Genomic DNA, 13,502 nt, shown 5'->3' on the forward strand with positions numbered 1-13,502 from the left:
TGGAATTTAGGATCTCATGAAAGGAACTTTAGATCAACGATGAAGAAGAAGAAGAAGAGAGAAGGAGAGAAGAAGAAGGACGTGGAAGGAGAGAGTTTGGATTAAGGAAAAAGAAGTTTGCGTCAAAGTGAAAATGAGGGTTGGAAGAATTTGTGGAAAGAGAGCAGATTGCTTCAATGCTCTACCTCTTAGCCAATGCCTTTATTTATAGTCTTTACAATGCCCTTAGGGCTACAACTTGATGAAATAAAAGACATAAAAAGAACACATATTTACACCTCTATGCCATCTTTAAGTGAAGTATCATAATTCACTCACGTGCAACTCCTTTGACGTGTGAGTTTCTTGCCTTGAGCTTGTGGGTTTGAGCCCATCTTCCAACAACATATTAATGTTTAATAGTTTTAAATAAAACAAATTATATAAAATACTTAAGTTAATAATTTTATTTTATATTTAAATAAATTAATAAAACTATGGTAAGTTTTAAGTTGTAAAACAGTTTTTAAAATTAAAATAATTTTAAAAATTAAATTAATTTTTTGGGAAATTTTAAATATTATGAAAAGTATTTAATATTAAAATTAAATATTTATAATATGAATCAAAATTCGTTTTATAATTTAAAATTAATATTATCACAATGCTTAGACTAGGTAGCAACAAATATTTTTTATGGATATTAATGTTATTAAAAATAAAATATTATGTTTATTTAAAATTTTGTTATGTTCAAAAAATTTTAAAAGACTTATATAGTTCTTCTATATTTAAATAAACTAACTAAAACTATGATTGGATTGAATTAATATAATAGTTCACTCCCTCCTCCTTCCACTTGTGTACCTCTTCCTTCTCCTTCCACTTGTGTACCTCTTTCTTCTCTCTCCCTCTTGCTACTCTGTTCTTTCTTAACATAGTTAGTTTACTACAAACCTCATGGGATCCTAAATCTAACATAATGAAATGCTTGAAACTATAGAGTTGATATGATATGGAAGCTTTACATTGTTTTCTTTATGTATGGAGATAAGTTACGAGACTATGTAACATGGCCTTCATGAGCCAAACACAGAGAAGAGGGTCCTTTCATGCCCCAATAGAAATACCTTTGGGAGTAGCTACTAGCCCGGTTTGGCCATTTTTCAATTTGGATGGAATCTTTAGGCATTGTGTGTTATCTTGTATCCAGTGTCATCTTTCTTTCCCCAACAAACCTCATTCACAGAGCATGGCATGCAATAAGTAAGCTCCCCAAACACTTGAATGAGGTTCAACACATGTTGTTGGAAGATATGATGTTGTTAAGGTGTCATTTATGTAATTAGTTTATGTTTTTTTATCTCTTCTTCACTCTTACTAGGATGAAGGGTATAATTATAATATTGTACTTTTATAAGTTATAAATAAAACTTAAGGGGGAGGGTTTGGACACAAGTCCATAACCTCATTCTTCCTTCTTCTTTTCTCCCCAACGTGGGTTCTCCTTCTTTCTCCATGAGGTAATCCATGGAGTCCTAAAAATCAATATGGTATCGGATCATTGTGTTACGGTCCCTGGTCATGGATCGTGTAACACGATGTGGGAAGGATGAATCTAGAGCTCAGGACGAGTTTTAGCAATGTCGTGGTTGGCTGTGTCAGGACTCGGGTTAACCCGGAAAATAGTGCAGGATTTCCAGCATTGTTGTGCTCGGTTTGGCTCAGCAAAACGGAGAAGAGAAAAGGGAGAAGATGGGAGAAAAAATGGAAGAAAATGGAAGAAGAAGGAGCTCGTTGAGGAGAACTCCCAAACCCTAGAGCTCGTGAGGAGAACTCCCTACCCAAAGCTCGTCAAGGAGAACTCTACACCCTATTTTGCTTCAAATGATACTTGACCTTTCAAGTTCAACTTTCCTCCTACATAAGCCTGGCGCCAACATGAGTTCAGGAAAAAAATTATAATAATGCCCCTACGGCATATTTACTATTAAACTAAGATAAAAGTGTAGTAAAATAAAACTAAAAGAAACTTAATATTTAGTACCTCGGCCACAGTTCCTCTGAATGACTCCCATTATCGAGTTCATAGCACATTGATTTTTAGAACTCGTAGCTATGGTGTTTTAGAATTCCAAACATGTTTCTACCTGGTGGAAGATTGACTTTATGATGGTATTTCGTCGGTTTACAATACAACGTTGGTTTATTTCTTGTCTTTGATAGTTGTTACCTTGTTGTTGATGGTATTTTGCTTTTAATTATTCTCTAAATACCTGACCTGATGGTATTCTCTGACGATCATGCACTCTATTACTGCTAATCTCTCTCGGTACCGGTGATCGATTTCACTCTATTTCTCAGAGGTTATCTGTTATGCACCTAGCCAATATATCCCAAAAGACCGACCTGTTAGGAGCAGAAGACATAGGTACATAACCCAGGGTCATAACATCACACCCATGCTCGCGAGAGCCGACGTCCTCAACGGGCCACTTGCAACGGCCCATGGTGAGGGAACACACTCAGGTCGCCCCTTCCGCATATAGCAGTGGCCCATTGGTCCGGGAAGCACACTCTGGTCGCCCCTTCTGCTAGGTCGCCGCCTCTGGGATTCGAACTCGCGACGTAGTGCTAGCTATGATAGCAAATGTTATGCACCTAGCCAATACATCCCAAAAGACTGCCCTGTTAGGAGCGGAAGACATAGGCCCATTTGCCTTGATAAAAAAATACTCTCAAGAACTTGAAGGTGCACTAAGGTGTGGGTCCAACGTTGCCTTGTCGTGATCTTGTGTCCACTTGATATCATTAATGGATCACAATACATATTTCCCAGTCTCATTCCTGAAACAGAGTCATACTATGCGGTAACAGTTTTAACAGTTTTATGCATCTCGACAAGTTGTTCATATGGTCGCATACACAAAAAATTGCCAGTGTAGAACCTCCATTTTTTTGTCAGTCACCACCACATCTTGATCCAGTGACCTGATTATTTGTATTTCTGCTTTGCCATTGCTGGATTAACCATCGGTATCTCTGCTCCAGCATTGCTGGATAGCTCTGCAATTGATCATTTTCAAAAGGTGTCTTCTTACTCGGTATACCACCTATTACTTGTCAACCTTTGTTAACGTCCCGTGATCACTGGAGGTTGTGAACAACAATGCAACGTAAACCTGCAGACCAGGTTTCCATTCGCCGGAACCGACGGAACACAAATCCGACATAGACGGATCACAACGCCAGAATTAGAACTTTTTAGTTTAAAATTTTGTATATAAATATGTTATGTAATGGTTTGTAAAGATCGTGGTGAATAAAGCTTTAATCTTTACATGGTATCAGGAGTCCTTCCGATCCTATTTTCGGCGTCATTTTCTTCTTTCCTCTCCAATGAGTAACCTTCTTCCATCGTCATCTATTCATCGCCGCCGTAGCAACGTCCAGCCCAGCAACGAAAAACAAGAGTTCCCTCCCAGAGTTATCATCGGTCGATCTATCGAAAAGTTTTTATTCGGCTACCACCTCCCTCTCCTAGAGAGCGCAATCGCTCGGCGACCTCACGCAGTCAAAAACAAGCATCCCCCCATCACCGATGCGAAAATCGACGCCGGCCAAAATTTGTTGCAGATGAGCTGCAACATCTCGGACATTCGCCGAAACACAGGCTGCCGGCTGTTGGAAATGAAGGAGACGAGCTGTACATCTCGTTTCTGTCGCGCTGCCCAGAACCGGGTTCGTTCAGACCACTCTGGTTCGCATCGGACCCGTCTCGATCCAGCTGGTAAGGTAAAAAAAAAAATGGCTGCCAAATCCTTTTTTAAAATTATCCCCTTCCAGTTCCTCATCCATATGATTACCATTAAACTTTCTTCCACAACATATCTCTTGTGGAAAAGCCAACTTCTTCCTTTTTTGGAGAGTAATAATCTCTACCATTCCTACTACTGAATATTTTGCAATCGAGAGCAATGGATCAACGCATTCTCAGCCTCCTCCTTTCCTCCTTCACCGAGGAGGCAATGGCCGAAGCTGTTGGCCTTTCCTATGCACGTGAGGTCTGGCTCGCATTGGAAAATGCCTTCAGTCATCGGTCAAAGGCTTGGGAAATCCGACTCAAAGACGATCTTCAACAGTTAAAACGCGGAAATCAATCCATTGTCGCTTATACACGCACTTTCAAGAGTCTCTGGAATCAGCTTCACGCAATTGGCAGACTAGTCGACAACAGCGACAAACTCCAGTGGTTTCTCCGTGGAGTTGGTGTCTAATTTTCCACCTTCTCTGTTACACAAATGGCCCTTACGCCTCTCCCTCACTTCTTTGACCTTGTCTCCTGAGCAGAGAGCTTTGAGCTCTTTCAAAAATCACTCGAAAGCTTTGTCTCTCTTGCTGCTGCTTTTGCTACCGCAACCCGAGGATCAGACCGGTCGATCAGCCACAGCTCTGGTCACACCCACGGATGAACAAATGGTTTTGGCCGCAATTATGCCAACCGAGGCCGACCTCATTCAACACAAAGCCACCGACCTCCTCGCTGTTAGATATGTCGTCTTGATGGTCACTATGCAGATCAATGCAATCAACGTTATGCCCACAGTGAGACAAATGAGTCTCCTACTCATGTTGCCGAGGTGTTCACTAGATCATGTTCTCTCACTGGATCAACACCCTCCGACTGGTTCTTGGACACTGGGGCATCTGCTCATATGTCCAATAACACATCCATCCTCGATCAGTCTGCTTCGTACACGGGTAAGGACTCTGTAATTGTGGGGAATGGTGCCTCCTTACCTATCTCCCATACTGGTATTCTCTCTCCTACCCCAAATATTCAGTTGTTAGATGTTGGGCACACTTCTAACCTTTGTAAGTAGTAGGTCTATAAGCATTGGTCAAAAGTGTAGTAATAAACTCCTCTATCACTGTGTCCCTCCACAGGGCACCGACCCTCAAATGGTAGGAGTAAAGATGCAAAGGTCCGGAAGATACTATTCTAGGGCCACCATGTGCTTTCTTCTTTATCAGAACAAGCAATGCTCACAATAGTCAAGAACCGAGAAGTCCTCCACCAATAATAATGTCTCAATTAGAGAGACACAATACAAGCATCTTAAATGGGTTGGGCATAAATAACACAAACCAAATAATCCTTAAAAATGACCTGTAAAATAATCAACAGATAGTCCATCACTAAATAAGGAAGTTGCACCAAATAATACTTAGACCAAGGAATAAACTGCCAATACTTCAAAATAATAATCCAGCTGGAGAAAAGGGACTGAGTCAAGCTGAGTCAAATATCTGACCAATATAAATGAGTCGCAAAAGAAACAGGTATAGAACTGAGCACCCAGACCCATATAACCAAATTAAAAACAAGTGGGTGGATCCAGGTTGACCTGAACCGTGTTAACTCTGTCCAAATTAACTTGATAGAACAACAAACAATTATCCGAGAGAGAACTTGAGTTAACCCGGGCGGAACCAAAACACCCAAGTCCAAGTTGACTCGGCCAGAATCGGCAGAAGAGGCACTCGATTAAATCAACTTTCCTAACTTAGGGAAATTTGAATTTAGCAACAATGCATCTTCTTCCCCGAATAACAGAGATGATGGTGATTACAAGCTCAGTAGAGAGAAATCACTGTGAGCACTGGCTAATGTAAATAATTTCAAAAAGGGAGATCAACAGAGTTTGAAAGAAATCATTGGTAGATTAGATGGGATAAAAGAGAAATTTCTGAAACCAGCAGCGAGAATCAGGATAAAAATCGAACAACACAATAGCAACAGATGCCATCTTGTTTTTTGAAGCAATACTTCCATAAATAAGGAAGATGCCAACAAGGCTATAGGGTTTTGTATCAAATGGCAATATGACATCAAGCTCTAGTAGATAAGGATATCTTAAAATAGTACAGAATGACGACGGAACTTCTGAAGGTGGAGAGCGGTGCTATCATTCTTCCGAATTGGTTTCAGGCTTTGGATGGAAACCAAAAACTTTCTAGTGGATTAAGGATGACAGCAGTAATGCCGTAGGCAATGATCATCACCTAAAAGCCGAAGTATCCACCAGAGAATAATCAAAGTCATCAAGATATCATCTTGAGGTGGTTGTTGTGGCGAAGTAAACGGAGAAGAAGAAGCTAGGTCTCACAACTATCACCAAAGTCTAAATGACTCCAACTTTTTTGATGCATCCTTTTCAATAGAACTTGCATTCCTCAAGAAGTCATTCAAGTTTAATCGAGCAAAGTTCTTCTTCTGGATAAGCCAAAGTTCCAAGCTCATTTGTCCCATCTGGGTAATCATAGTAGTCATTGTTCAACTTCTCTTTTGGGAACTTCTTACACCCGTCTTTGCATTTTAGCACATCAGATTTAAAGTACTTTTCATCTTCTGGAGCTATTCACACGGTTTTCTTTGATGGGATCGTAGTTGAACCTGAAACAACAACCAAATAAAAAAAAATCACGCGAGCAATAGAAAAAGTTGGAAAGAGAAATCATCTTCTGTTGAGATCCAAATCTAAGGACATAAAATCGACTACAGGAGCCTAAGAAAATGCAATGCAGCCCCAAATAGTATTACAAAATAAATGAAAGTTGAAATTGGAGAAAGAGTAGTTGGGGATCAATTAATTGCCCTGCTTTGCATCGAGAGAGCATTAGAGGACGGAAGAATACGACTGTCTAAATTTTGTTGAAACTATAGCTATGAGTCCTAAAAATCAATGCTCTGATACCATGTTGATTTTGAAGACTCCATAATTTAGCTCATGGAGAAAAAAGGGAGATGACATATTGGGAGAAAATAGGAGGAAAAAAGAGGTTATGGAATTTTGTCCTAACCCTTCCCTTGAAGCTCAATTTATAGATTAATCCTACAATATTATAATTATGTCCCTAAAACTTAAACTAATTACAACAGTGCCATCTTTATGATATGGATCTTTATTTACCATCATGCCATCACTTGTGGTCTTATACGCCTTCTCCTTGCTCTGTGGGCCATGAGCCCATCTTTCGCATCTCTTGGATGTGTGGACCTTCCTTGGTCTTATGGGTTTGAGCCTATCTTCTAATACACTTGGATGGGTGGGCCTGCCTTGGTTGTTTGGGCTTGGGGCCATCTTTCAATAGACACAGAACGAGCTAATACCTTTTCTTAAAGCAATGGGTATGTATAGATCACTTACCTTAAAATCCTAAGAAGATGATAAGTCATGGTCTGGCATGAGAGAGAAGGTCGTGGTTGAGAACAATGCACCTTTTGACATTGATATAATTGCAATGGTTTCCCAATAATGGTATTTGGCATAGGTCAAAGACAATCATCAACCAGTAAGGGAATAACTGACTCAGGAACTGGGGAAGAAGATGGTACATCAATAGAAGTAGAAGAACAAAAAAGGGAGTATCATCAAGGAATGTAACATATGCGGATATAAATATTTTTTCTAGTAGATGGACAAAAATACTTGTACCCCTTTTATTAGAGAATACCCAAGGAAGACACACTTAATTGCACGATGAGACAACTTATCTTTGGATGATCCTAGAACATGAGTAAAACAAACACATCCAAAGACACGAGGAGTGTTATGAACCCAATAGTAGGTTGAGTCAGGCATAGACGTGCAGGCTGAGTTAATTACTCTGGCTGAGTCAGTTATTAATGTTATAAACCCAATAGTAGGTCGAGCCAGACATAGACGCGTGGGCTGAGTCAATTACTCTAGCTGAGTCAGTAACTTAGTCATTTAGTTTACTTTTCAAGTTAAAATTTTAATTTTCCCTTTAACCTTTTGTTTTTCAAGTTAAATGCCATGGAGGGGCAATATTGTAATTTTATCTTGAACCTTGTGGACATGAACCCTATTTAGAGGGGAATGGAATGAAAAGAAGGAAGTCTGAATTTAGGTTAAAATAGAGGGTGTACGTTCTCCTAAACGAGCTAGAGGGTGTGCCTTCTCCTTAATGAACCTAAGGTTTCCAAGCTTCCCTTCGGCTTGATTTTCTTTCCTCTCTCTTCTTCCCTATGAATCACCGTGTTAGATCCGGGACTGTAACAATGTGGTATCAGAGCTGAAACAATGAGCGCTTCATGGATCGTAGATGAAATATGCGTAGTACTGTGCGAAGAAATTTCGGCTATGCTACATCAGTTTGTCGTTAACATGGAAAATAGGTTAATAGAATTCGAGAAGCATAAAAAAAAATTTCAGAAAGGAAGGTCACCATTCCGGAAGATGAACAGTTGTTGGTGTTCATCAGCCGACCTCAAATTGGCGAGCAGGGAATTCCAGAGACGTAATCCAGAGCGGGGAATTCCAAACAGTTCGACGAGCACCAGCCCCATTGGCAATTTCAGCCCCGACTTGCTGCTATTTGCCACCGGAATAGGCCAAGGTCACGGTTTGCTGCTGCTCGCCGTGGAAAAAACTGAGAGCCCAAAGTAAAAGCTTATTGAGAAAAATGGTCGTGGGGGATGAATTTTATTACTGTTGATAGGAACAAAATCATATTTAGGGTGAAGCTTGTTGTTGGTGGAACCACCGCTTTAAGGCTAGTGAGAGAAGAAAGTGCTAAAGACTGGGCTTTATGTATGCCCGTGATAAAGCAAGTGGGTCATATCCGCCATGAACATCTCGTTTCCATTGGAGCCTTCCATCCGGGGCAGCGAGGCAAAAACCTCCTCATTTATGAATATCTCCCTAATCAAACTCTTCATGCTCTACTCCATGAAACCCAGGTAGGAAGGCCACTGCTACACTGGGTTCGATGACACAAATTCGCCTTGGTCATGGCAAGGGGCCTCGCCCAATTACTTTCAATTCACGAAATACCGATCACACATGGAAATGTTCAATCCAGTAATGTCCTCGTTGATAAAAAATTTGTTGCTAGACTAACGGAATCCGGTCTCCCCCAATTGTTGGTCTCTGTTGTGGCCGACAAGATGGTGGTAGTAGCAAAGACTGATGGATACCAGGCATCAAAGCTGCACAAGATGAAGTAGAAAGATGCACGAACATGGGAAATGGTGGGTTTGCCAGCGTTGGTGAAAGTGGCCGTGTTGGCAAAGACAACAATCAGGGTATTCGATGTTGAGGTAGTGGACGCTTATGCGAAGTGTGGTGCTATGGCGTCTGGGAGGGAGCTATTCGGCTTAATGTCTGAACGAAATTTTGTCTTGTGGAGTGCTTTGATCGTTCTAATTGAAAGGAGGTAAATTGAAGGTCCCAAAGAAACTGCTGTAACAATGGTGAGTATTCTGTGTACGTGTGCTTACATTGGTGCTTGGGTACAAGGGAGGAAGATACACCGATATGTTGTCCTCAATGGTGGATCTGCACATAATGGACTTGCTAATGTGGCAATTGAGCGTTTCCATTTAATGGGGAAGTGTGAGGACATAATGATAGATCAATGGAATATTATCAGCTTTCTCCCTGCTTTCTCCCATGTAGGAGCCCTGCAACAAGGTATGGTACTTCATGGAAGAATGATACGACTTGGTCTGATATATGCTGTCTTTGTTGGAACATGTCTAATTGACATGTATGCAAAGTGTGGAAGGTTAACTAAGGCAACTCAGTTATTTAGTGAGGTCCTGATAGATGTCATATTCTGACATGAGAACTAGGTTAATTATAATAGAATAACCTTTATAATTGTGTTATAGGTGGTTATTTATCGGTTTTCAAATGAAATGAGCATTTATTGAATTTGGCATTAATCACTGTCGATATTGCATATTTTTCTCTCCTGAATTATATTTCATTGTTTTTAAGGTTTATTTCTTCCTGAAATGCTTTTTATAGATTCAATTATGGAATTTCAGGAGAATTTTGGTGGAGAAGGAGATATTTACCAAAATGCCCTTAGTGAAATGGAGGTGATTTTTAGGTCAAATCGTTTTAAAATAAATAAGAGGGTATTAAAGGGAAGGAGGAACGTAAAGAGAAAACAGAGGGTGCGCCGACCAGAATAGAGGACCAAAAACAGGGGAGACCCGAGAGGACTTTCCCACCTTCGTTCGCCGGGCCACTGTCTTTCGCCGCGCCACCGTCGTCCACCGCCGTCCACCAACCGAGAACAAACCCGAGGAGAGCTCGAGAGAATTTCTGTCGAGGTGAGTTCGACAGTCGTCGCTCACCAGGCCGAGAAGTGATCCAAGAGGGCTTCTCCGGTGCCGCTTCCGCTTTCTGACTATCCTCCGACATCTATTACATATTTCGGACCAGTCTCGGAGCTATTCCGACTCCGACCGAGACTTGAGAGAGCCGGTTAGAGAACGTCAGCTCTGTTTCATTCTTCGCCAGACGTTACCTCTGTCCGTCGGCTTCCAACCTTCGTCGCCGGCGTCGTCTCTACCTCCGGCCACTCACTCTTGCCAACCCGAAGCCATTGATTTCGGGAAATTGCAGCACCTGTGAGAACGAGTTGCTGCCCGAGCGAGAGGAAGGAGAAGGGGAGTAATTCGTCATTTTTGAATTTAATTTTTTATATAGTTTGAACTTAGGTTTTGAATGTTTATTGAATCTGATTTGATAATTAATGTTTATTGAATATTTGTTTTCCGGATATTTGATTAAATTAGCTAATTAGGGTAGGATTATAATTGAGGTTGGATTTTGGTATTTTAATCCGATTTCTGTCTTTCACTCTATGCGCCCGAGAGGGGCTAGATGCAAGGATTGAGAAATCGGATCCGTGGTTACGTGGCGCTCGAGAGAAACACGAATCAGCGTAAAATCCAGAGTTGACGTTTCCTATTGTGCAAGTAGTTAACCAGATGAGTGCTTGATAATTTAGGATATAATTAGTGTTTAGTTCATATTAATTCATCATATTTGGTTAGGCTAGTTGACTGAAGAATACACAAAATTCAGTCCTCCCTGTGGATATGACCCTCGTTTCCCGCTAAATTACATGAACGATTCGTACGCTTGCGAGGTATTAAAGCCGATGTAATTAAATTTTACATCTAGTTTTTTCTCCCTGCTTTCTCCCTTGTAAGAGCCCTGCAACAAGGAATGGTACTTCATGGAAGAATGATACGACTTGGTCTGATATATGCTGTCTTTGTTGGAACATGTCTAATTGACATGTATGCAAAGTGTGGAAGGTTAACTGAGGCAACTCAGTTATTTAGTGAGGTCCCAAGACGTAGTCCTGTTCCTTGCAATACTATCATATTCTGTAATAGAATTAATTGAAATAGTGAGCAAACGCCAGACATGTTCAGGGAAATGCAGGAAAAGGGAGTGACACCAGACCAGGTTACTTTTGTCTCCGTGTTGCCTGCCTGTAGTCAAACAGGTTGGGTTGAGGAGGGCCAAACATATTTTCATGATATGAGGAGAGTGTCCTCGGGTGAGCCTGTGTTAAACACAAATTTCCATGTGCAGATCCCTGTTCAAGAGGTAGAACCAAAGGCTTTTGTAGTGAGGAAGAAATGTTGTCCAAGTGCAGTAGACTTCATGAGGACCAGTAGTCCATGCAGCAGCTGGAGTGCGCATGGAGAAAAGAGTCATGATTACTGGGCGTAAACACTGGATGAGGGGTTGATAATACAGCAAGTCCCAAAGACAGAACTGGAGTCTTTTGAGGATTTTGTGCTCCAGTACGTCAGGTATTTGAACGATTCCCTGCATTTTGGTTGCCCCACTTGTCTTGCACTGTCGTTGGAATTTTTCCGGTACCTATGAAGTATGTACAAGGAGGAATAGCAGTGAAGATGGCGAGATGGTGGTGGTGGGGACTGTTTTGGCACCAGACTCTCAGAGGGCAAGTGAAGGTAGGAGGGTAGTCTTTTCGGCTGGTTTTTCCAGAAATTGTGCCAATCACAACTGTGAACCGGCAATGTTCTTCTGCCCTTCAGGCTGTTGCCAATGTTGCTGCAACTATAAGAGCTGGCTTCTTTGACATCGGCAGTGGAGCAGCAGTTTTTTCCCGAGTCCATGGATCACCCTGTGCCAGAAAAAAATGCAGAAATGAAAGTCAGGTTTCTCAGTGTAAGCAATCCCAAAACTAGAGTTGATGATGCAGAATTTGAGGAAAATGAAGTCTATGTAGTAGATATTGTCACCAACACACTGGAGATGGCAAGCTTGAATCCATGGCTCAACCAACCATGATTTGTCACCATGCAGATCCTATTTTCCACGCTGGTTTCAGGCATCTGAGTGTTTCATGGTGCAACCAATTGAGGGGTTTAGTGGTGCTGAGTCTTCTTAATCCTAGGGGGATGGTCATGATGTTGTTGCTGCCATGTTGGTTCTCCGCCATGACCATGAAAAGTGTGGGTAGTACAACCTTGCAAATGGGGGGCCGTAGTGAGGGGCTGTTTCACACCATCCGGGACTGATGGAAGGCAGAGCAAGGCCGGGCTATGCCGCTTTTGTCGTCAAAGTGGGTTTCGGCGGACACGACAGATGCTACTTGGGGAAATATGGCGACGTTTGGCATACATCCCCACCTTTGACCTTGAGAACAAGCTTGTTCACCGGGGGGGGGGGGGGGGGGGGGTCCACCATGACCATGAAAAGTGTGGGTAGTACAACCTTGCAAATAGGGGGCTGTTTCACACTAGTCCGGGACTGATGGAAGGCAGAGCAAGGCCGGGCTATGCCGCTTTTGTCGTCAAAGTGGGTTTCGGTGGACACCACAGATGCTACTTGGGGAAATATGGCGACGTTTGGCACACATCCCCACCTTTGACATTGAGGACAAGCTCGTTCTCCAAGGAGGGGTAGGCAGAGACGTTCGGACTGAGTCAATTACTCTGGCTGAGTCAGTTACTAATGTTATGAACCCAATAGTAGGCTAAGTCAGGTAGAGACGCGCAGGCTGAGTTGTTACTGTCTACTATTTATAGAGGGGTTTCCCTTGATGATTGAAAGTTGCTATGCATGAACATGTTTAAGAAAGAAAAGTTCAAGGTAATTAGATATGTATGAATTTTCTTTTAATATCAATTATTTTTTATTTTACTTGTGTCTAATTTTCATTTACAGAGACATTTCCAAGTAAATGTTAAAAACACATTAGAAAAAAAATGTTAGACATACCAATAGATCAAAGTCTTTAATGTGTACAGAGAGGAGATGGTATGCATATTTAATTTGGAGTATATTTTATTTCAAATATACTACTATTCTAACATATTTACATGCATATGTCCTTACAAATGTGTAGGTTACAAATTACTTTGATATTAAGCAATTTTGGCTTACTCATGAGTTCGATGAAGGCGGGTGGACTGACGGATCTGAAGAATAATATGTAAATACAACTTTCTTATAAATATTATATTTTATTTTAAGCTTGAATAATTATAAATTACATCATGTTATTTTTTCACAAGAGGAGTTTTTCACAATTGGTCCAAGAGGCACATGAGGCTGGTGAGCTAGTTGATGAGAGTGCCATTGTGACTCGAGTTCATAGATCTCAGTTTGGCTACATTAAGGGGTTAAGATTGTCTCAACCGCCCCTACCTA

Source organism: Aristolochia californica, unplaced genomic scaffold (assembly GCF_029961685.1).
Source record: "Aristolochia californica isolate CCGP_79_NKW_82.1479 unplaced genomic scaffold, dmAriCali1.0.hap1 SCAF_12, whole genome shotgun sequence".
Classification (NCBI taxonomy): domain Eukaryota; kingdom Viridiplantae; phylum Streptophyta; class Magnoliopsida; order Piperales; family Aristolochiaceae; genus Aristolochia; species Aristolochia californica.